The sequence below is a fragment of the Schistocerca americana genome, chromosome 10 (assembly GCF_021461395.2).
Source record: "Schistocerca americana isolate TAMUIC-IGC-003095 chromosome 10, iqSchAmer2.1, whole genome shotgun sequence".
In the NCBI taxonomy this organism is placed as follows: domain Eukaryota; kingdom Metazoa; phylum Arthropoda; class Insecta; order Orthoptera; family Acrididae; genus Schistocerca; species Schistocerca americana.
In genome coordinates, this window is record NC_060128.1 from 79,718,278 (window position 1) to 79,739,630 (window position 21,353).

A 21,353-nucleotide genomic window follows, 5' to 3' on the forward strand; every position below is an offset into this window, starting at 1 on the left:
TGCAGGGAGCGCGTGAGCAGTCCATCGAAGTTACATGTGCTCGAGTGAGCTAGCAATAAATTACTTGGTCATGGACCTCTTACAACCTTGAAGTCTTGTATCGTTGTTGCGTTATTAAGTGACATTTAATGATAATGGCGATGTATTTGCGATAAATTTTCAGTGCCCCGTTACATTGAAATGGTATACTACAAATTATGAAACAAGTGTGTTTAATTCTTAATACTCTTTATTACACGTTTTTGGTCCCGAAAAACTTTAGCTTGGGTTGATGAGTTACACGCAAAATAATCCCATATGACATAACGCAATGAAGTCACCTGTAACTAACAATATTCGCACTGGAAATAGAGATTAGCTTAGGCGCACAACATAAACATGGCACGCCCCTCGTCTGACTCTAGTTTCCACAAGAACACCGCCCCCCCCCCCCTCCCCCGCCTCCCTTTTACGCAAAAAAGAAAGAAAAATCCCTGTGTCTTGCAGATACTAAATTCAAATTAATCGCCAGGGCTATTGTAGTACAGTCTGAAGAACACACCGTGCTGTACTGTAGGCGTGTACACGTTTAGGGGAAGGTTACTAGCGATGGGCCACCTACAGAAAATGTTCAATACGATTCTCAGATATTGTAATAAATATTTCCACTGTAACTTGAACAAAATACAAAAGACAATTTCACACACTGAACACAGAAATCGTAATAATTCTCCGTTAATGAAATATTTGAAAAATAAAAACATGTCATCGGCCCAATAAAAGTGAGTGGCTTCCTTCAGTGGTCAATTTTCCATGAATGGACTATAGTGTAATAGCTTTTAAATACTATATACTATATACATTAAATAAGTGTCAGTACCTTTCATAATTTTTTATTTTGAGGAGTAGATTAAGGTTATCTTCGCGGATGAGCCCCAGATTATCTTGCAAGATGACATCAGGCATCTTTTGACTTTTCGAAAAGCCACTATGTCTAATGTTCTCAGTGTATAAACGAGTCCCAGGGAACACTGGAAGTTTCGTCAACCGATTAGTTAATATCGAAGAGTTGAACCGCGTTAATGGAAACATCAGACAGGAATGCGAGTTAGGGACATTCGACCGTGTTCAGTGACATATGTCAAAATCAGCTTTATTACACAACTAAGCTACCATGTGCACAAGACACCAAAGGCAACATATGACTCTTCTCATATATGAAATCAGGAGGAGGAATTCCCTTAATAATGTTAGTAACATTTACTTCAGTTTCCGCAAAAATTTGACTGGAGCTCCATTGGCCGTTTTATCAACAATTACGCCCGCAAAAAATATACAAAGTAGCCTTGGCGTAAACATAACATACAAAACTAAATCATTAGCCACTACGTTTCGTCCTGTCCAGTACAGGGATTTATCGTAACACACAACATATGATATCTAGAAGCTATAATCGTCACATTTTGACTGTAAACTGAAGCAACACAATATGTAAGGAACAAATACCTTCCAGGCACATTAAATTAACATACTCCAAACAGTCAGGATACAGCTGTGCTCCCGCCGTTTTTTCTCGAAGTTCGGGGCTTTATTGTAAAAACTTACGGAAAAATTATGATTCATAGTATTGCCCAACGCTGGCCACTACATTCTCCCACCTTTCGGATAGCATATGAATCCCGTGGCGGAAAAAACTGGGCTGGTCAGTATGCCACTGCTCGAAAAAGGTGGCACTCAGAGAGAGCAACGTATGGAGAATACGGTGGGAGGGACACGACTTCTCATTTGAACGTTCCCATGTATATTTTGACAAGTTTTGCGACATAGGGTCGGGCACTGACCTGCTGCAAAATTACCTCTACGTGTGTATCGCTGTATTGTGGCCGTTTGTGTTTCAGTGCTGGGCTCGAACCTATCAGTTGCTTTCGATAATGATGTCCCGTGACTGTCTTCGTCTGTTTCGGTAGCTACGAAAACGTTCTGTCTTCCACCGCCATGCCGGTCTTCGACATCAGAATCAGCGTTCTTCAGGCGTTGAAAACATTCTCTGCACTTTCTTCTACTAATAGTTCCCTCACCATTGGTCTTCCCTGCATTTTAAGAACCACAGTCGCAGATTTCTTCATGTTAAAGCAGAAAATTAAAACTTCCCGCAAATGGCGAGAAATGGGTACGTAAGTTGACGTTCTTAATCGAGAATAATCTTACGATGCAATCACAAATCGACTAATATTTTTATGGCATTATGTTGGTTGGTTGTTTGAGGGTAAAGGGACCAAACAGCAAGGTCATCAGTCCCTTGTTTCAAATAGACTCCATTCTGCTAACGGGACATCTCAGTATAGTCAGAAAAATAAAACGGATAAAGGGGAAACGTAAAAGGGCAGTCACGTTGTCATTAGTAAAAACAAATGAGGGAAGTTGCAAGAGAACGAACCCAACACTATGCTGAAACAGCATAGGCAAGACCACCTGTGACTTAAAAGGTACAACTGCTATAATGCAGAAAGTACGTATGGGAATAGAAAAACTAACCAAGCCTTAAAAAGAAGGGGTAAAAACAGAGTAAAAGGGAAAGAAAAGAGGATTCTGGTCAGGGAGGTGAATCGGGAATCTCTGAACACTGCCTACAGTGGGAGACACCCAAACACTCACCGCCCTGCCCCAACACCAGAGGGAGATTAAAAACTTTAAAACTGAGAATAAAAACCACTCTCCCGGAGGAAACCTAGAACCAGAGAGACCATCCGGGAATCGTCAGCCAACATCAAAGGTAAAGTGTGGGGGAGTCTGTACTTAGCACGCAGAGCCAAAAGAAGGGGGCATTCAACCAAAATGTGGGCCACTGACTGGAAGGCTCCACAACCACATAGCGGGGGTGGCTCATCACGCAAAAGGAAACCATGGGTCAGCCTGGTATGGCCAATGCGGAGACGACACAGCGTGGTCGAGTCCTTGCGGGAGAGGCTAAAGGAAGAACGCCATGGGCCTGTATTCACCTTAATGGCACGAAGTTTATTAGACAGTGGAGTAGCCTCCCAAGAATTGGCCCATGACTGTGCAAAGTGGGATTTGATGTGAAGCCGTAAATCCGCTGCAGGAGGGGTTACAGAAAACGGGGGGTAAGTAACTGCTCCCCCAGCCAAACGATCAGCGAGCTCATTACCCGGGATACCCACATGGCCCGGGACCCATAGGAAGTCAATGGAACAAGCAGCACGGTGAAGATCAGCGAGATGGTCATGGATGGCAGAGACCAAGGGATGGCGCGAAAAACACCGGTCAATAGCAAGAAGGCCACTCATCGAGTCCGTACATAACAAAACGCGGTTGTGTTGGGATTGTTTAATAAAGGTAAGGGCCCGGGAAATTGCCATCAATTCCGCAGTAAACACCCCACATGAGGGTGGCAGTAGATGATTTTCCGTTCCAACAAAGGACGTGAAGGCATACCCAACATGATCAGCAGATTTAGAGCCATCAGTGTAAAAAACAACAGCATCCCGAAACTCCCATAAAATTTGGCGGAAAAAGGAACGGAACACCACCGGGGGGATGGAATCTTTCGGACCGCGGCGGAGATCCATCCGAATTCGAGGCCGAGGAACTAACCAAGGAGGGGTGGAGGAGAGGGAGCGAGGAAGACAGGACAAAGAAGGAAGCCGAAAATCACGGGTAAGAGACGCAAGGCGCAGCCCAACCGGTAAACCCGCCCGAGGGCGGGAGTCAGGCGGGCGACGTCCATGGTCTGGGAATAGGATAGAATAGGAAGGATGAGCGGGAGAAGAACGGATAGTAAGGGCATAAGACACCAGAAGCTGGGACCGCCGAACAGAAAGGGGGGGGGGGGATCCCAGCTTCAACCAGGAGACTATCAACAGGGCTAGTAGGGAAGGCACCGGAGGCCAAACGGATACCACGATGGTGGACTGGATCCAGCACGTGCAGCGTGGAAGGAGCAGCTGAACCATAAACTTGACAACCATAGTCCAAACGTGACAGAACTAGAGCACGATAAAGACGGAGGAGGAGGGAACGGTCCGCACCCCAGGAGGAGTGGGCAAGGAAGCGAAGGACATTGAGTTTACGGAAACATCCTACCTTCAGGAGCTTGATATGGGGCAGCCAAGTGAGCTTGTTGTCGAAAAGAAGACCTAGGAAACGAAACTGTGGAACCACAGGCAATCTTTGTGCAGCGAGATAGAGCTCTGGATCAGGGTGGACCGTAGTACGGCGACAGAAGTGGACCACCCGCGATTTTAAAGGAGAGAATTGAAACCCGTGGGAGAGGGTCCATGCAGAGGCACGCCGTATAGCCACCTGGAGCTGCCGTTCTGCAGATGGCATCGAGGAGGAACTAACCCAAATGCAGAAATCATCCACATACAGGGCAGGGGCGACCAAGGGACCGATAGAGGCCACAAGTCCATCGATAGCAATGAGGAAAAGAAGGACACTCAAGACAGAACCCTGTGGGATGCCCGTCTCCTGGGTCTGTGGAGAACTAAAAGCAGTACCAACTCTAACTCTGAATGACCGATGGATCAGGAACTGGCGGATGAAAATCGGGAGGGGGCCCCGAAGACCCCACTGATGAAGGGTTAGTAAGATGTGATGGCGCCAGGCCGTGTCATAGGCCTTGCGAAGGTCAAAAAACACTGCAACCAAATGGCGGCGCTGGGAAAAAGCCTGCCGAACTGCGGATTCCAAGCGAAGCAAATGATCGATTGGAGATCGTCCCTCTCGAAAGCCACACTGGTAAGGGGACAATAGATCCCGAGATTCGAGGACCCAAGTGAGCCGACGGGCTACCAGCCGTTCAAGTAACTTACAACCAACATTGGTCAAACTAATTGGCCGATAGCTGTCAACAGATAGGGGGTTCCTACCAGGCTTAAGGACAGGCACCACAATGCCATCCCACCACTGAGAAGGGAAGTCACCCTGGAGCCAGATACGGTTAAACACCCGAAGAAGATGGTGCCGTTGTGGAGCACTGAGATGTTGAAGCAGCTGGTTATGAATGGAATCTGGGCCAGGAGCCGTATCATGAGAAGCAGATAGAGCAGAAAGAAATTCCCATTCAGTGAAAGGTTCGTTGTAAGATTCTGACTCACAAGTGGTGAAACATAAGGAGACAGCTTCAGCCTGCTGTTTTTGATGAAGGAAAGCAGCTGGATAGGAGGCCGACGCTGATGCCACTGCAAAATGGGTCGCAAGATGTTCTGCGAGAACTAATGGGTCCGTACAAATGCCATCTGGGAGGTGAAGGCCTGGGAGGGTGGACTGCCGATGGCAACCTTGGAGAGAGCGAAGTGTAGCCCATACCCGTGACAGAGGGACAGTGGAACCAAGGGAAGAAACGAATCGTTCCCAACATATCCGCTTGCTCTGTTTGATTAAATAACGGGCTTTAGCGCGAAGGCGCTTAAAGGTAGAAAGGCTGGCTACAGATGGGTGCCTCTTAAAGTACTGCAAAGCTCGACGGCGATCACGGATGGCAATGGCAATGGCCGTACTCCACCACGGGACTTGCCGACGACGAAATTGTCCAGATGAGCGCGGGACAGCAAGGTTAGCAGCGCGAACAATCGCGTCAGACACGTCACGTAGGACGTCATCAATACAACCCGACAAAGAGGGAGAAAACTCGACCTGTGCAGTATATAGAGGCCAATCGGCACGGTGGAAAGACCAACGAGGTAACCTCTCCATCGGGGAGCGGGAAGGGAGCGTGATAATCAACGGGAAATGGTCACTATCACAAAGGTCGTCGTGTGGCGACCAGTGTAATGAAGGGAGGAGAGAGGGAGAAGAAAGAGAAAGATCAATGGCAGAAAAGGTACCATGACCAGCACTGAAATGAGTAGGGGAGCCATCATTAAGAAGGCACAGGTCGTGGTCTGCAATAAATTGGTCGATAAGAAGACCTCGTCTAGATGGAAAGGCACTGCCCCACAAAGGATGATGAGCATTAAAATCCCCAAGGAGGAGGAAGGGAGGAGGAAGTTGCTGAAGAAGGGTGGTTAAGGCAGCAGGTGTAAGAGTCCTGTCAGGAGGGAGATAAAGATTGCATACTGTGACTGCAGAGTCTAAGTGGACCCTAACAGCAACTGCTTCCAATGTAGTTTGGAGAGGAATCCACGTACTAGCAATGTCTGTACGGACCAACGTACAAACGCCACCAGAAGCCCGCAAGGGTCCGACCCGATTTCGACAGAAAACACGGAACCCACGGAGGGTCGGTGAGTGAGCATCAGTAAAATGAGATTCCTGGAGAACCACACAAGCTGCTGAGTAGGACGAAAGAAGGGATTTCAATTCCGGAAGGTGACGATAGTAGCCATTACAATTCCATTGGAGAACCACAGAACGATGGTTTAAATGAGGGCTGAACACGCTAAATCCAGTCATACTGCCGGGTCCCCACCCGTCACCGACAAGGAGGGGGCGACATCCATAAACGACAGGTCAGAATCCGGTTGTGAAGCCGGGGAAGGGACCTCCGGTGACACCAGAGGCTCTTTGTCCCGGGACTTATGTTTCTTCTTCTTTTCAGGCTGAGATCGAGGAGGGCTGTGTGGCATAATGGAGCCAGCTGCAGCAAGATCAGGAACAGAAAGAGACCGGGCGACCTGGGGGCCGATAGACCGCGGCTCTCGCGGTCGCCGTGCTGCAGCAGACCTTTGACCTGGAAGGTGCCGGGAAGGGGCATCCCGGGAGAGGCGCCCTTGACTGGCAGACGCCGAAGGAGTGGGACACTTCTCCGGCTGGGGAGGGGGAGCGGCGCCCAGAGGAGAAGGTGTGGGAGCCGCAGGGGAGGGGGGAAGGAGAGGGGTCCGGGACGGGGGTAAGGAAGGGGGAGGAAGGGATGAAGATGTAACCAAGGCGTAACTAGATGTCATGGACACAGGGTGCAATCGTGCATATTTCTTACGGGCCTCTGTGTAGCTTAAACGATCAAGAGACTTATACTCCTGTATCTTTTTTTCTTTCTTATAGACTGGCAATCTGCTGAACGTGGAGAATGACTACCATGACAATTTACACATACAGGAGGGGGAACACAGGGACTCCCCTCATGGAGTGGACGTCCACAGTCACCACAGAGAGGGTCCTGGGTACAGCGAGAAGACATGTGGCCAAAACGCAAGCACTTAAAACACCGCATAGGAGGTGGGATGTACGGCTTCACATCACAGCGATAGACCATAATCTTAACTTTCTCAGGAAGGGTATCCCCTTCAAAGGCCAGGATAAAGGCACCAGTATCAATACGATTATCTTTAGGACCCTTCTGAACACGCCGAACAAAGTGAACACCCCGCCGTCCGAGATTGTCCCGAAGTTCCTCATCAGTTTGAAGGATGAGGTCTCTGTGAAAAATCACACCTTGTACCATGTTTAGAGACTGGTGAGGGGTAATGGACACGGGAATTGTGCCAAGATGGGTACAGGCACGAAGGGCCGCAGATTGGGCAGCCGAAACAGTTTTTATCAGTAATGAACCCGACCGCATCTTGCTCAGGGAGTCCACTTCGCCGAACTTGTCTTCAATGTGTTCCACAAAGAATAAAGGTTTGACACTGGTGAAAGTATCTCCATCAGTCCTGGTGCAAACTAGATAACGGGGGAAAGGTTTTGCCCCTAGACGACGGGCCTGACCCTCCTCCCAGGGGGTAGCCACGGAAGGGAAGGCCGAAGGGGCAAGAGAAGCAGCACTTGAGCAATCAGTACCACGCAGAGAGACGGCCGCAGAAGAGCGGCCAGAGGTTTGGACCCTTATGCGTTTCATCTGCATAGCGTCCGCCCTGATACCACCCACTCCGATCAGGGGCTCTCCTCACGGGCGCCACCCAGCCACAGCAAGGGCCGTCTGGCACGGCGGCCATTGCCGGGAGTTCCGATGCTCCAGGATGACGAGCAACCACTCCAAGGCATGCATGAGGAGGTCACAGCTCAGGTATCAGAAGTGTGATCCCTGTGTGTTCAGGGGGCTCAACCAAAAGGGTACATAGCGACCCCACCACACGGGCTGGCTACCGTGCTGGCTATGCACCCTAGCATCAGACAACGACGTAGAAGAAAAGGTGGAATATACTAGGAGGGCACACGTCGGAGACACTAGGTAAGGTGCTCTTCCCCAAATGGCTCACACTACGGAAGAGAAATTTTGGAATGGAGGTCAAACCCCAGAGGGGGACCAAGGAATGCCAAAAGGAGGAGATGATTACGCAACAAAGCCAGAGTGTAAAACCAACAGAACCAGGAGGATAGCGGGGGCCAACATAAGCAAGGACACCAATAGAGGGAGAGGAGAGGGCGAGGGGAAAGGGGTATGGAGGAGAAAGGAGGGGAAGGGAAACGAAATGCAGCCCGGGAGAGAAAGAAGGCTGCAATGGCTCGGGGCCCCGTGCTCGCCACGCACGTATCCACGAAAGAGTTGTGGACCCCCTGGGGGGTTATGGCATTATGTTTACAGATGCCTAAGCTTATTGTATTACACCCGAACCCCTCTTGCCGCTACTGCCGGCTATTGCAAAACGGCGGAAGCAAAGTTGTAGACCTAATATATACACGTTTAAGTAACGGTTCCTTCCCTTTCCTTTTTGTAGGTTTGGATTTCTGACGACACTCCCCTTTCATCCAGTCCTCGAATACGGATCCTACCAATCCGTTCAATCGAGAGAGAAAAAAAAAAGTCATCATCCCAGGTTGTACTTGCAACAGGCCAGTATTAGACACCAGCAGACTCACAGCGCATTAACACAGGCGCTTCTACACTGAAAAGCCTAAGAAACTGGTACACTTGTCGAATATCGTGTACCGCCCCCCCCCCCCCCCCCCCGGACACGCAGAAGTGCCGCAGTATGCCGTGTTATGGACTAGATTCATGTCTGAAGTACTGCCGGATGGAACTGACACCATGAATCCTGCAGGACTGTCCATAGATCCGTAAGAGTACGAGGACGTGGAGATCTCTTCTGAATAGCACGTTGCAAGGCATCCCAGATATGCTCAATAATGTGTGGTAGCCAGCGGAAGTGTTTGAACTTCAAACTCAGAAGAGTGCTCCTGGAGTCATTCTGTGGCAATTCTGGACGTTTGAGGTGTCGCATTGTGCTGGAATTGCCCAACTCCGTCGGAATGCACGATGGACATGAATGGACGAAGTTGATCATACAGGATAATTACGTACGTGTCACCTGCCAGAGTAGGATCTAGACGTATCAGGGGTCCCATACCACTCCAACTGCACACCATCACAGAGCCTCCACCAGCTTGAACAGTCCCCTGCTGACCTGCAGTGTCCATGGATTCAGGAGATTGTCTCCATACCCGTACAGGAAACGTGACTCGTCCGACCAGGCAATATATTTCCAGTCAGTCCATTGTCGTTGCTGACCAGCACAGGCGAGGTGTAAAGCTTTGTGTCATGCAGCCATCAAGGGTACACGAGTGGGCCTTTGGCTCCGAAAGCCCACATCGATGATGATTCGTTGATTGGTTCGCGCGCTGACGCCTGTTGATGGCCCAGCATTGCAGTAATTTACGGAAGGGCTGCATTTCTGTCACGTTGAACGATTATCTTGTCGTCGTTGGTCCCGTTCTTGCAGGATCTTTTTTCGTCCGCATCGCTGTCGTAGATCTGATGTTTTACCGGATTCCTGGTATTCACGGTACACTCGTGAGAACGTCATCGCGCCCTCAGAGATACTGTGTCCCATCGCTCGTGCGTCGACTATAACACCACAGTCAAAGTCACTTAAATCTTGATAACCTGCCGTTGTAGCAGCGATAACCAATCTAACAACTGCGCCAGCCACTTGTCTTATATAGACGTTGCCGACAGAAGCGCCGTATTCTGCTTGGTTACGTATCTCTGCTTCTAACACCGAGCCTATACCAGTTTCTTTGGCGCTTCAATGTATGTCGTAAGTTTAGAACACCGAAAAACGTACAGAGGATTTCCCTAATGCTGTCTCAACAAGCTGTAATAACCCGATCAATACAATACAATACGGCTCTATTGATTACCGATACAGAAGTAATTAATAGATACCGTACATATTTTTGAAATTCTACTATTACAGTCGTTCATTCTATCTACGGTGTATTTACTTTTCTTACACAACTTTTGATATGAGACCCCTAGAGCAGAGCCAGAAATTCTGCACACGTGCCAAGCCGCTGCACGAGTGCAGCTTCCTGGTCACAGTGTGCAAATTTACCGGGTACGTAAACAGGGAAGGGGATCCGTCACCGCTCATGTCGCCGCTTCGCTTCATCCAGTAGCTGGAATACGCTATTTTTTGTTTCGTTTCACACGTCCAGTTCCGTAGGACCAAATTCAGGAGCAAATCCTCAAGGTCATGGAACTTGTCAGTACATGAAATTACAACATAAAAGTAATAACAGATAAAATAAAATGTTTATGAACCCAAAGAAAGACAAGCCATAAGTTTTTCCAATCCATCTGTGGCGTACTGCAAACCACTGCTTAACAGTATTGGTTGAAAACAGTCTTCGTTGCAATTTAAGTTTTTTTTTTTTCCACTACGCGTTTCACCCTATTTAGGCATCTTCAGGTTGATCTTAATTTGGTATTTCTAAGAACGATCCTTTAGACAGTGTAGCCAAAGGGCATCGTCGAATATATCAGGCCAACATCGCCTTCGTTAAACTCAGTAAAAACTTTCTAGATGGACGCGAGCGACTCCAAGACCTGCATAACGCGTCCCCGTTCACAGGAGCGAGTAATAGAATAAGATGGTGCTCAGGTAGTAAGCACTGCTTACTACGTTACTGCTGGAACGTTCTAATGGAGAGCAACTTTCATGGAGCATGAGAAATGTGTTGAGGAAAGCATTATATTTGTCATCTATGTCATCGGCACTGTAAACATTCTGCCACTCTTATTGCTTAAAGACTTTCTATTGCTGTTGATTAGCTCTTCTACATGCCATATCAAAAAACGTTTTGTGTCACCCCAGCTCCCAGAACTCCTGAAGATAGACGTTGACTGTGGATATTGTATCACAGACACAGTCCCTGTAACTGTTCAGAGATGACACTAAACCCTCCCAAAGATGTAAACCACCATGCATGAGCAGCGCCTATTACACGGAGGGGGTCCGACAGCCGATCAGCTCCAGTCATTCCACCAGGAAGGAGGCACACTGCCATGCCTAGGTAGTCAATACCGCGGTTCCTCATTGTTACTTTGTGCCAGGGAGAGCTCTCAACAAGGGAAGTGTCCAGTCGTCTCGGAGTGAACAAAAGCGATGTTGTTCGGACTTGGAGGAGATACAGAGAGTCAGAAACTGTCGATGACATGCCTCGCTCATCCCACCCAAGGGCTACTACTGCATCGGATGACCGCTACCTACGGATTATGGCCCGGAGGAACCCTCACAGCAACGCCACCATGTTGAATAATGAATTTCGTGCAGCCACAGGACGTCGTGTTAGGACTCAAACTGTTCGCAATGGGCTGCATGATGCGCAACTTCACTCCCTAGGTCCGTGGCGAGTTCCATCTTTGCAACCACGACACCGTACAGCACGGTACAGATGGGCCCAACAACGTGCCGAATGGACTGCTCAGGATTGGCATGACGTTGTCTTCACCGAAGAGTGTCGCATATGCCTTCAACCAGACAATCGTCGGAGACGTGTTTCGAGGCAACCCGGTCAGTCTGAACGCCTTAGACACACTGTCCAGCGAGTGCAGCAAAGTGAAGGTTCCCTGCTGTTTTGGGGTGGCATTATGTGGGGCCGACGTACGCCGCTGGTACTCATGGAAGGCGCAGTAACGGCTGTACGATACGTGAATGCCATCCTCTGACCGATAGTGCAACCGTATCTGGAGCATACTGGCGAGGCATTCGTCTTCGTGGACGACAGTTCGCACCCCCATCGTGCATACCTTGTGTATGACTTCAGGATAACGACATTGCCCGTCTAAAGTGGCCAGCATGTTCTCCAGACATGAATCCTATCGAACATGCCTGAGACAGATTGAAAAGCGCTGTTTATGGACGACGTGACCCAGCAACAACTCTGAGGGATCTACGCCGAATCGCTGTTGAGGAGTGGGACAATCTGGACCAACAGTGCCTTGATGAACTTGTGGGCAGTATCCCACGACGAATACAGGCATGCATGAATGCAAGAGGACGAGCTACTGGGTATTAGAGGTACCGGTGTGTACAGCAGTCTGGACCACCACCTCTGAAGGTCTCGCTGCATGGTGGTACAACATGCAATGTGTGGTTTTCATGAGCAATAAAAAGAGCGGAAATGATGTTTATATTGATCTATTCCAATTATCTGTACAGGTTCCGGAACTCTCGAAACCGAGATGATGCAAAACTTTTTTTGATGTGTGTAGATCGTAATTATATATAACATTTGTTTGAGTGCAAAAGTCTTTTAGTGTTAAAATTTGTGCATCATGATCTGAAAGGCTATTCACTTTTTTTCTAACAGAATGCCTATTTAGTAATGAAGAATGACTAAAAATATTGTCAGTGGCTGTGCTACTGTTCCCCTGCATCCTGGTTGGAAAAAGCAGTCTGCATTAGATCATATGAATTTAGGAGATCTTCCACCATCCATTTTCTTACACTGTTGTTGTTGTGGTCTTCAGTCCTGAGACTGGTTTGATGCAGCTCTCCATGCTACTCTATCCTGTGCAAGCTTCTTCACCTCCCAGTACTTACTGCAACCTAAATCCTTCTGAATCTGCTTAGTGTATTCATCTCTTGGTCTCCCTCTACGATTGTTACCCTCCACGCTGCCCTCCAATGCTAAATTTGTGATCCCCTGATGCCTCAGAACATGTCCTACCAACCGGTCCCTTCTTCTAGTCAAGTTGTGCCACAAACTCCTCTTCTCCCCAATTCTATTCAATACCTCCTTATTAGTTATGTGATCTACCCATCTAATCTTCAGCATTCTTCTGTACCACCACATTTCGAAAGCTTCTATTTTCTTCTTGTCCAAACTATTTATCGTCCATGTTTCACTTCCATTCATGGCTACACTCCATACAAATACTTTCAGAAACGACTTCCTGACACTTCAATCTATACTCGATGTTAACAAATTTCTCTTCTTCAGAAACGCTTTCCTTGCCAGTCTACATTTCATATCCTCTCTACTTCGACCATCATCAGTTATTTTGCTCCCCAAATAGCAAAACTCCTTTACTACTTTAAGTGTCTCATTTCCTAATCTAATTTCTTCAGCATCCCCCAACTTAATTCGACTACATTCCATTATCCCCGTTTTGCTTTTGTTGATGTTCATCTTATATCCTCCTTTCAAGACACTGCCCATTCCGTTCAACTGCTCTTCCAAGTCCTTTGCTGTCTCTTACAGAATTACAATGTCATCGGCGAACCTCAACGTTTTTATTTCTTCTCCATGGACTTTAATACCTACTCCGAATGGGGGAAAGGCTACACCCCTGTCTCACTCCCTTCCCAACCGCTGCTTCCCTTTCATGTCCCTCGTCTCTTATAACTGCCATCTGGTTTCTGTACAAATTGTAAATAGCCTTTCGCTCCCTGTATTTTATCCCTGCCACCTTTAGAATTTGAAAGAGAGTCTTCCAGTCAACATTGTCAAAAGCTTTCTCTAAGTCTACAAATGTTAGAAACGTAGGTTTGCCTTTCCTTAATCTAGCTCCTAAGATAAGTCGTAGGGTCGGTATAACCTCACGTGTTCCAATATTTCTACGGATCCCCGAGGTCGGCTTCTATCAGTTTTTCCATTCGTCTGTAAAGAATTCGCGTTAGTATTTTGCATCCGTGACTTATTAAACTGATGGTTCGGTAATTTTCACATCTGTCAGCACCTGCTTCCTTTGGAATTGGAATTAATATATTCTTCTTGAAGTCTGAGGGTATTTCGCCTGTCTCATACATCTTGCTCACCAGATGGTAGAGTTTTGTCAGGACTGGCTCTCCCAAGGCCATCAGTAGTTCTAATGGAATGTTGTCTACTCCGGGGGCCTTGTTTCGATTCAGGTCTTTCAGTGCTCTGTCAAACTCTTCACGCAGTATCATATCTCCCATTTCATCTTCTTCTACCTCCTCTTCCATTTTCATTATATTGTCCTCAATAACATCGCCCTTTTATAGACCCTCTATATACTCATTCCACCTTCCTGCTTTCCCTTCTTTGCTTAGAACTGGGTTTCCATCTGAGCTCTGGATATTCAAACAAGTGTTTCTCTATTCTCCAAAGGTCTCTTTAATTTTCCTGTAGGCAGTATCTATCTTACCCCTAGTGAGATAAGCGTCTACATCCTTACATTTGTCCTCTAACCATCCCTGCTTAGCCATTTTGCACTTCCTGACTATCTCGTTTTTGAGACGTTTGTATTCCTTTTTGCCTGCTTCATTTACTGCATTTTTATATTTTCTCCTTTCATCAATTAAATTCAATATTTCTTCTGTTACCCAAGGATTTCTATTAGCCCTCGTCTTTTTACCTACTTGATCCTCTGGTGCCTTCACTATTTCATCCCTCAGAGCTACCCATTCTTCTTCTACTGTATTTCTTTCCCCCATTCCTGTCAATGGTTCCTTTATGCTCTCCCTGAAACTCTGTACAACCTCTGGTTCTTTCAGTTTATCCGGATCCCATCTCCTTAAATTCCCACCTTTTTGCAGTTTCTTCAGTTTTAATCTACAGTTCATAGCCAATAGATTGTGGTCAGAGTCCACATCTGCTCCTGGAAATGTCTTACAATTTAAAATCTGGTTCCTAAATCTCTCTCTTACCATTATATACTCTATCTGATACCTTCTAGTATTTCCAGGATTCTTCCCTGTGTACAACCTTCTTTTATGGTTCTTGAACCAAGTGTCAGCTATGATTAAGTTACGCTCTGTGCAAAATTCTACCAGAAGGCGTCCTCTTTCATTTCTTTCCCTCAATCCATATTCATCTACTATATTTCCTTCTCTCCCTTTTCCTACTCTCGAATTCCAGTCACCCATAACTATTAAATTTTCGTCTCCCTTCACTACCTGATTAATTTCTTTTATCTCATTATTCATTTTATCAATTTCTTCATCATCTGCAGAGCTAGTTGGCAATAAACTTGTACTACTGTAGTAGGTGTGGGCTTTGTGTCTATCTTGGCCACAATAATGCGTTCACTATGCTGTTTGTAGTAGCTTACCCGCAGTCCTATCTTTTTATTCATTATTAAACCTACTCCTGGATTACCCCTATTTGATTTTGTGTTTATAACCCTGTATTCACCTGACCAAAAGTCTTGTTCCTGCCGCCACCGAACTTCACTAATTCCCACTATATCTAACTTTAACCTATCCATTTCCCTTTTTAAGTTTTCTAACCTACCTGCCCGATTAAGGGATCTGAATTCCATGCTCCGATCCGTAGAACGCCAGTTTTCTTTCTCCTGATAACGACATCCTGTTGAGTAGTCCCCGCCCGGCGATCCGAATGGGGTACTATTTTACCTCTGGAATATTTAACCCAAGAGGACGCCATCATCATTTAACCATACAGTAAAGCTGCATGCCCTCGAGAAAAATTACGGCTGTAGTTTCCCCTTGTTTTCAGCCGTTCGCAGTACCAGCACAGCAAGGCCGTTTTGGTTAGTGTTACAAGGACAGATCAGTCAATCATCCAGACTGTTGCCCCTGCAACTACTGTAAAGGCTGCTGCCCCTCTTCAGGAACCACACGTTTGTCTGGCCTCTCAACAGATACCCCTCCGTTGTGGTTGCACCTACGGTACGGCCATCTGTATCGCTGAGGCACCAAGCCTCCCCACCAACGGCAAGTTCCATGGTTTATGGGGTGGGTTTCTTACACTATCACATACAAAATTAATACTGAAGTCACCATATATATCTAAATTTTGGTCCTTCCTATAAATTGAACCAAGAATCCTCTCTAGCTTGAGTAGAAATGCTCTAAAGTCAGGATTAGGGGACCCATAAATAAAAACAGTTGAAAGTTTAGTTTCACTAAATTCAACTGCCCCTGCACAGTATTCAAATACCTGTTCAGCGCACTACCGTGATACACCTGCGGACTCAAGACGGAATACTGTGTTTTACGCACATGGGCAATCCCCCACTCCGCAAAGAACTCCTTGAAAAACAGCCAGCTAATCTGAATCCCGGTAAAGGAAGCCTCTGAATTATCAAATTATTTAAGTGGGGCTCCAATATACCAATAATTTCAGAGTTAACATCTATAAGCAGTTCACTAATTTTATCTCTAATATATCCTATATTTTGATGAAATACGCTAATTTCTTCTCTACTTGGAATCATGACGTCCTCTGAAAGTGATTCCTTAGTTAGAGGGACTTCCTTTACGCATGTATACTTATCACCTGACTTCAATTTAAAAGAGGTGCAGGGAGCTCTAACACCAACTACTACAGGAATTTTTCCACGAGTGACCCCACCACCACCACCCACTACACTGTCACCTTTAAGCTTTGCCAGCTTACCCTTCGCGTATCTATTGAGGTGCAGCCCTTGCGTTGTGAAACAAGATCCATCGATAGACTGCGATGTGAGCCATGCTCTCCGCCATCAGTATCTTCTCCAGCCCCTTGTTAACGCGCATAACAGCAGCATTAGGCCGCGTCGTAAGTAAACGATAGAAGCGACCGACAGCGCACGACAGCTTCAGGCGACAAAGACAACCGCAGCTATATTTACTGAAATGTCCTACGCGAGCGGCATCTGTGTCGCTGCCTGCCTGCCGCTGCAACTGGCGACGTTTGAATTCAAACGTGTTCGAATCTCGTCGCTGCGGCACGCGTCTTCTCGCCAAAGCAGTGGAGCGAACGCGACGGAAGCTACGAAATACTTATCATCCGATTTTAGGAAAACTATTCGGTGCAAAAATTTGATTCTTCCACATCTTATAGCTTGATATCTTTCTCGATAAAGGTCTGAATTTATTTTCGTCATTCGTCATAGTTACTGTGCTGCATGAAACTGAGTACATGGCTCCACGAAATTTTTAAGAATTTGCAAAAATCACACTGCGTAGACTTTCCATATAGTTCATTTAAGGCCATACATTATTGCGTATGAAATTAAACCAATATACACTAATTTTATTTACAGTTGACACCGGAATGATATCTCCTTTCATTCTTGAAATATTGGTTGTTGTATCCCCAGACGGGTCGCTCGCGGCGCGTCCGAATCCTTTCCCGCGCTTCGGGAATCAAGTGGTCGTAAAAATCGTCGTAGCTCATAAACGGTTCAAGATACCGAAACGACGTTTTCTTTTTTTTTTAGAAATGACAGCGTGCAGAAAGGACTATTTTATCGTATGATTAACACTCGATACGTTTTTGTAAACGCGTGAGCAGAGCGAAAACAAGACTCCCTATAAATTTCACCATGAGGTTTTGTCCGAATTTTCATAGCCAAACAAAGAGAGTGAAACAGGCAAACGGGCTATCAAAGTGACCAGCGTGAGGTCTAGTTTTGCAAGAAAATATTGAACTGCTTAAAAGTAATCAGGATAATTAACGAAAAATTAATCAATGAGCTGAGGAAAAATTGAAATATTTCACGAAAAGCTGCTGCCAAGCTATGTAAACGAAGCGTCAAAAAATTCATCTGTTCAAGGCGTAGCTATTTTGCACATAAAAAGGTACATTGTCAAAAAGGCTTCCTTCCAATCAAGTACCGAAGTTAGAATTTTTGAGAACAGAAGACATTAGGTAGGCAAACGAGAAGTTAGTAAGATCATGCTTTCTGAATAAAACTTGAAAATAAAAATGAAAGAAATCGTTCAAATATTTTTTGAAATGATTTGTGTAAAAGAAATGAGTCGATCAGAGAAACACTCGATGTGAATGATGCTCGAAATCATGAACAGAAAATAAGGTGGTCAAACATTTTCCTGATATTTTTTATTTCATACTTTTAGACAAATCATTTCACAAAACATTTGATGTTTTTTTCAAAAATTTTGTACTCTTTACTTTTACAGACTATTTAGATTAACTGAAACGCTTGGCCTCAACACTGATTGCTGATGGATTAAGTTCGCAACATCAAATATTTGTAAAATTTCACGGGCGTTCATTATAATTTATTAGGGTTTTAATGTGTGAGTTATACTGGGATAGGTGTGTATACACTTAAAGACCAAGTACTTTGGCAAGACCTTAAAAATATACCTAGCGATGCAGTATAAACAGTATACATAAAACATAGTATACAGAATTGTAGCTGAGTCAGTTAAAACGTAGGTAAGAAGTGAGTTTAAACACAGGACCTTTACTCAACCGTAATTACAAACCGGGAACACTACCACTACACCAGTGCTAGCTCTCAATGGTTGCACACTTATTTACATTTAGTGTAGTCAGTCATACTTCCGAATTTATCGGCTGTTAAAAATTCTTGACCATGTAAAAAACATTCGACTTTAATTTATAGATGAGATGGTCGAATGCTCCTCATTCACGTGTACTCGAAGAATTTGTCTGGTGGTCTTCGTAGTTGATGATATAAATTATGGAATTCTCCATGAAGATTCCTCGCTTTGTAAACTTCATGCACACCATTTCTTTTCGTTTTATTTTCCTAAGTAAAGCTACTTTTAGAGCCCTACTCTCAAGCCACAGTATTCTACAGTTTAGGGGCGCCGTTCTACAGAAACAGCTGGCCGGTTCTAAGCAGCCATCTTGTAGCGCGAGATGGTCGCTCACATGCAGGACACCCAAGCTTTTCGTCCGATGCTGCTACTTGTCGCTAGTGTGTCGCGTATCCAGACGTCGCTCGCTGTCGGTCGTTTCTGTCGCTCACGTAGGACGTGGCCTAAAGATGAGGCCGATCATGTCACTGAAACACATTGGTGCCAGCAGTTTGAGTAGCTGTCTTTACCAAGTCACCACCTACACCGTACTCCACGTTCCTATCAAGACTATTCGCAGCTCCACCCACAATCACTACCTGATCCTCTCATAAAATTCCTACCCAACTCCCCAACGCTGCAGTAGGCTGGTGACCTGGTACTCATTCCCCAACACTTTCTGCAGCTGCTGTCCGCCGCGCGGTCAATGTCGCCTTGTCACGGTCCAGGCGGCTCTCCTCGTCGGAGGTTCGAGTCCTCCCTCGGGCATGGGTGTGTGTGTTGTCCTTAGCGTAAGTTACTTTAAGTTAGAGTAAGTAGTGTGTCAGCTTAGGGACCGATGACCTCAGCAGTTTGGTCCCATAAGACCTTTCAACAAATTCCCAAACTGCTGGCCCGCTCCTCTCCCATGCGAACTACCTATTTGCAGAACCTTCTTCTTTCTGGTTAGAATTTGCAATTCACTTATGTTCCCTAACTGCTGAGGACTGCTGTACGTTTCCTAAAGCTACAGCTATAAGAAGCTAAGGCATTCTCGTGCTCTTTTCATAGTGTGCAATGCAATCACAGGAAGATACTGCGTTTTCCATAGCCCTGTCAACAAACGTCACGGCTCAAAAAAAAAAAAAAGAAATAAATAATAATAATAATAATAATAAAAATAAATGGTGCATAAATACAGGGTGTTTCAAAAAGGTACGGCCAAACTTTCAGGAAACATTCCTCACACACAAAGAAAGAAAATATGTTATGTGGGCATGTGTCCGGAAACGCTTACATTCCATGTTAGAGCTCATTTTATTACTTCTCTTCAAATCACATTTATCATGGAATGGAAACACACAGCAACAGAACGTACCAGCGTGACTTCAAACACTTTGTTACAGGAAATGTTCAAAATGTCATCCGTTAGCGAGGATACATGCATCCACCCTCCGTCGCGTCGAATCCCTGATGCGCTGATGCAACCCTGGAGAATGGCGTATTGTATCACAGCCGTCCACAATACGAGCACGAAGACTCTCTACATTTGGTACCGGGGTTGCGTAGACAAGAGCTTTCAAATGCCCCCATAAATGAAAGTCAAGAGTGTTGAGGTCAGGAGAGCGTGGAGGCCACGGAATTGGTCCGCCTCTACCAATCCGTCGGTCACCGAATCTGTAGAGTATCCCGTATGAAATCATGGCGGTGAATCGAGGAAGTACAGTACATACTGACGAAACTAAAATGAGCTGTAACATGGAAATTAAGCGTTTCCGGACACATGTCCACATAACATCTTTTCTTTATTTGTGTGTGAGGAATGTTTCCTGAAAGTTTGGCCGTACCTTTTTGTAACACCCTGTATACTGGATTAGTTTTGTACCAGCTTTAGGTACCTAAATACACTTCATGGCACGGATATCAGACATGTCTCTCAATAAGTAAAGAATAATTTTTAAGAATGTAAGTATATCTTGAACATCCGATTTAATACCAAATTTTTCAAATAACGATGTTCGCCTATGGAACAGGAAGAGGCAAGCTAGTAAATAACAATTTTAAATGGAAAGAAATCCGAAGCACGTTTATCGTTGGTGACGAGAAACGATAGAGTTTGAATCGTCCCCTTAGAAAAATTATGAATGACTGTGCTGGTGAACTTCTACATTATTTGATACAGAGACAGCTGAGTAAAACTGAACGTACTCAGAAATTTCTCTCTTCTTTCTAAACTGCAACGCAATCTGACTTTCAATAATCCCTGCATAAGAATGGCCCTGTCTAACCACAACCTATACCTTTCACAAATCACTTACCTCACAAAAATCTTCGTTACTCGAACTACTGCAATACAGCGAGAGCCAATACTGCCAGCTAAATAAAAGATTCTAACTACTGAAAGCACTAACTACCGATAGGCATAGTTAGCAAACGAAAAATTTTGATAGAGAACAAACAATGTATTTGCCTTAATAATGTTCAAAAGTAATTTTATATATATTGTAACCTCCCCACAAAATTTTAAAAGAAAAAGAAAGGACAATACTTGATACAAATGGGAGCCGAGTGTAACCTCCCCACAGAAATTTAAAGTAAAGACAATATTATTTAGGAATGCTAATGCACACTGCTGTAGCGTAACCTGCCCACAATGAAATGTACTGACAATGGCAACGAAATGTGAAATTCGCAATCTGACTCAAATGTAAATTCTTCACAAAAAATTAAAGTCAATTCAGTGACAAGAAAATTCAATTAAACCGAAATATCGGTCTTTGGCCCTGTGTAAAACAATCAGAATTAAAGTCTTACCTCAGAATAAATGGATGTCACATTTCTGCTCTTGTTGTTGCGCACCGCTTGGAGGAACTGCATTGCAAATAATAATATTCTCTTTTTTTGTGATTTTAGTGAAATTTTTCTTCAAAAGAAGTGGAATGAAATGGGAAGTGCAACGAGATCTTTAGTTCAATAAAAAATTAAATTTTTGAAAAAATGCTTTTGAAA

The 21,353-nt window shown here is 45.3% G+C and overlaps 1 protein-coding gene across 1 annotated transcript in view; it reads left to right on the top strand.

The window, feature by feature from the left end:
- LOC124552643 (guanine nucleotide-binding protein subunit alpha-11-like) overlaps positions 1-21,353 on the top strand; it is a 150,489-nt gene that overhangs the window by 20,614 nt on the left and 108,522 nt on the right. The window lies entirely within an intron of this gene.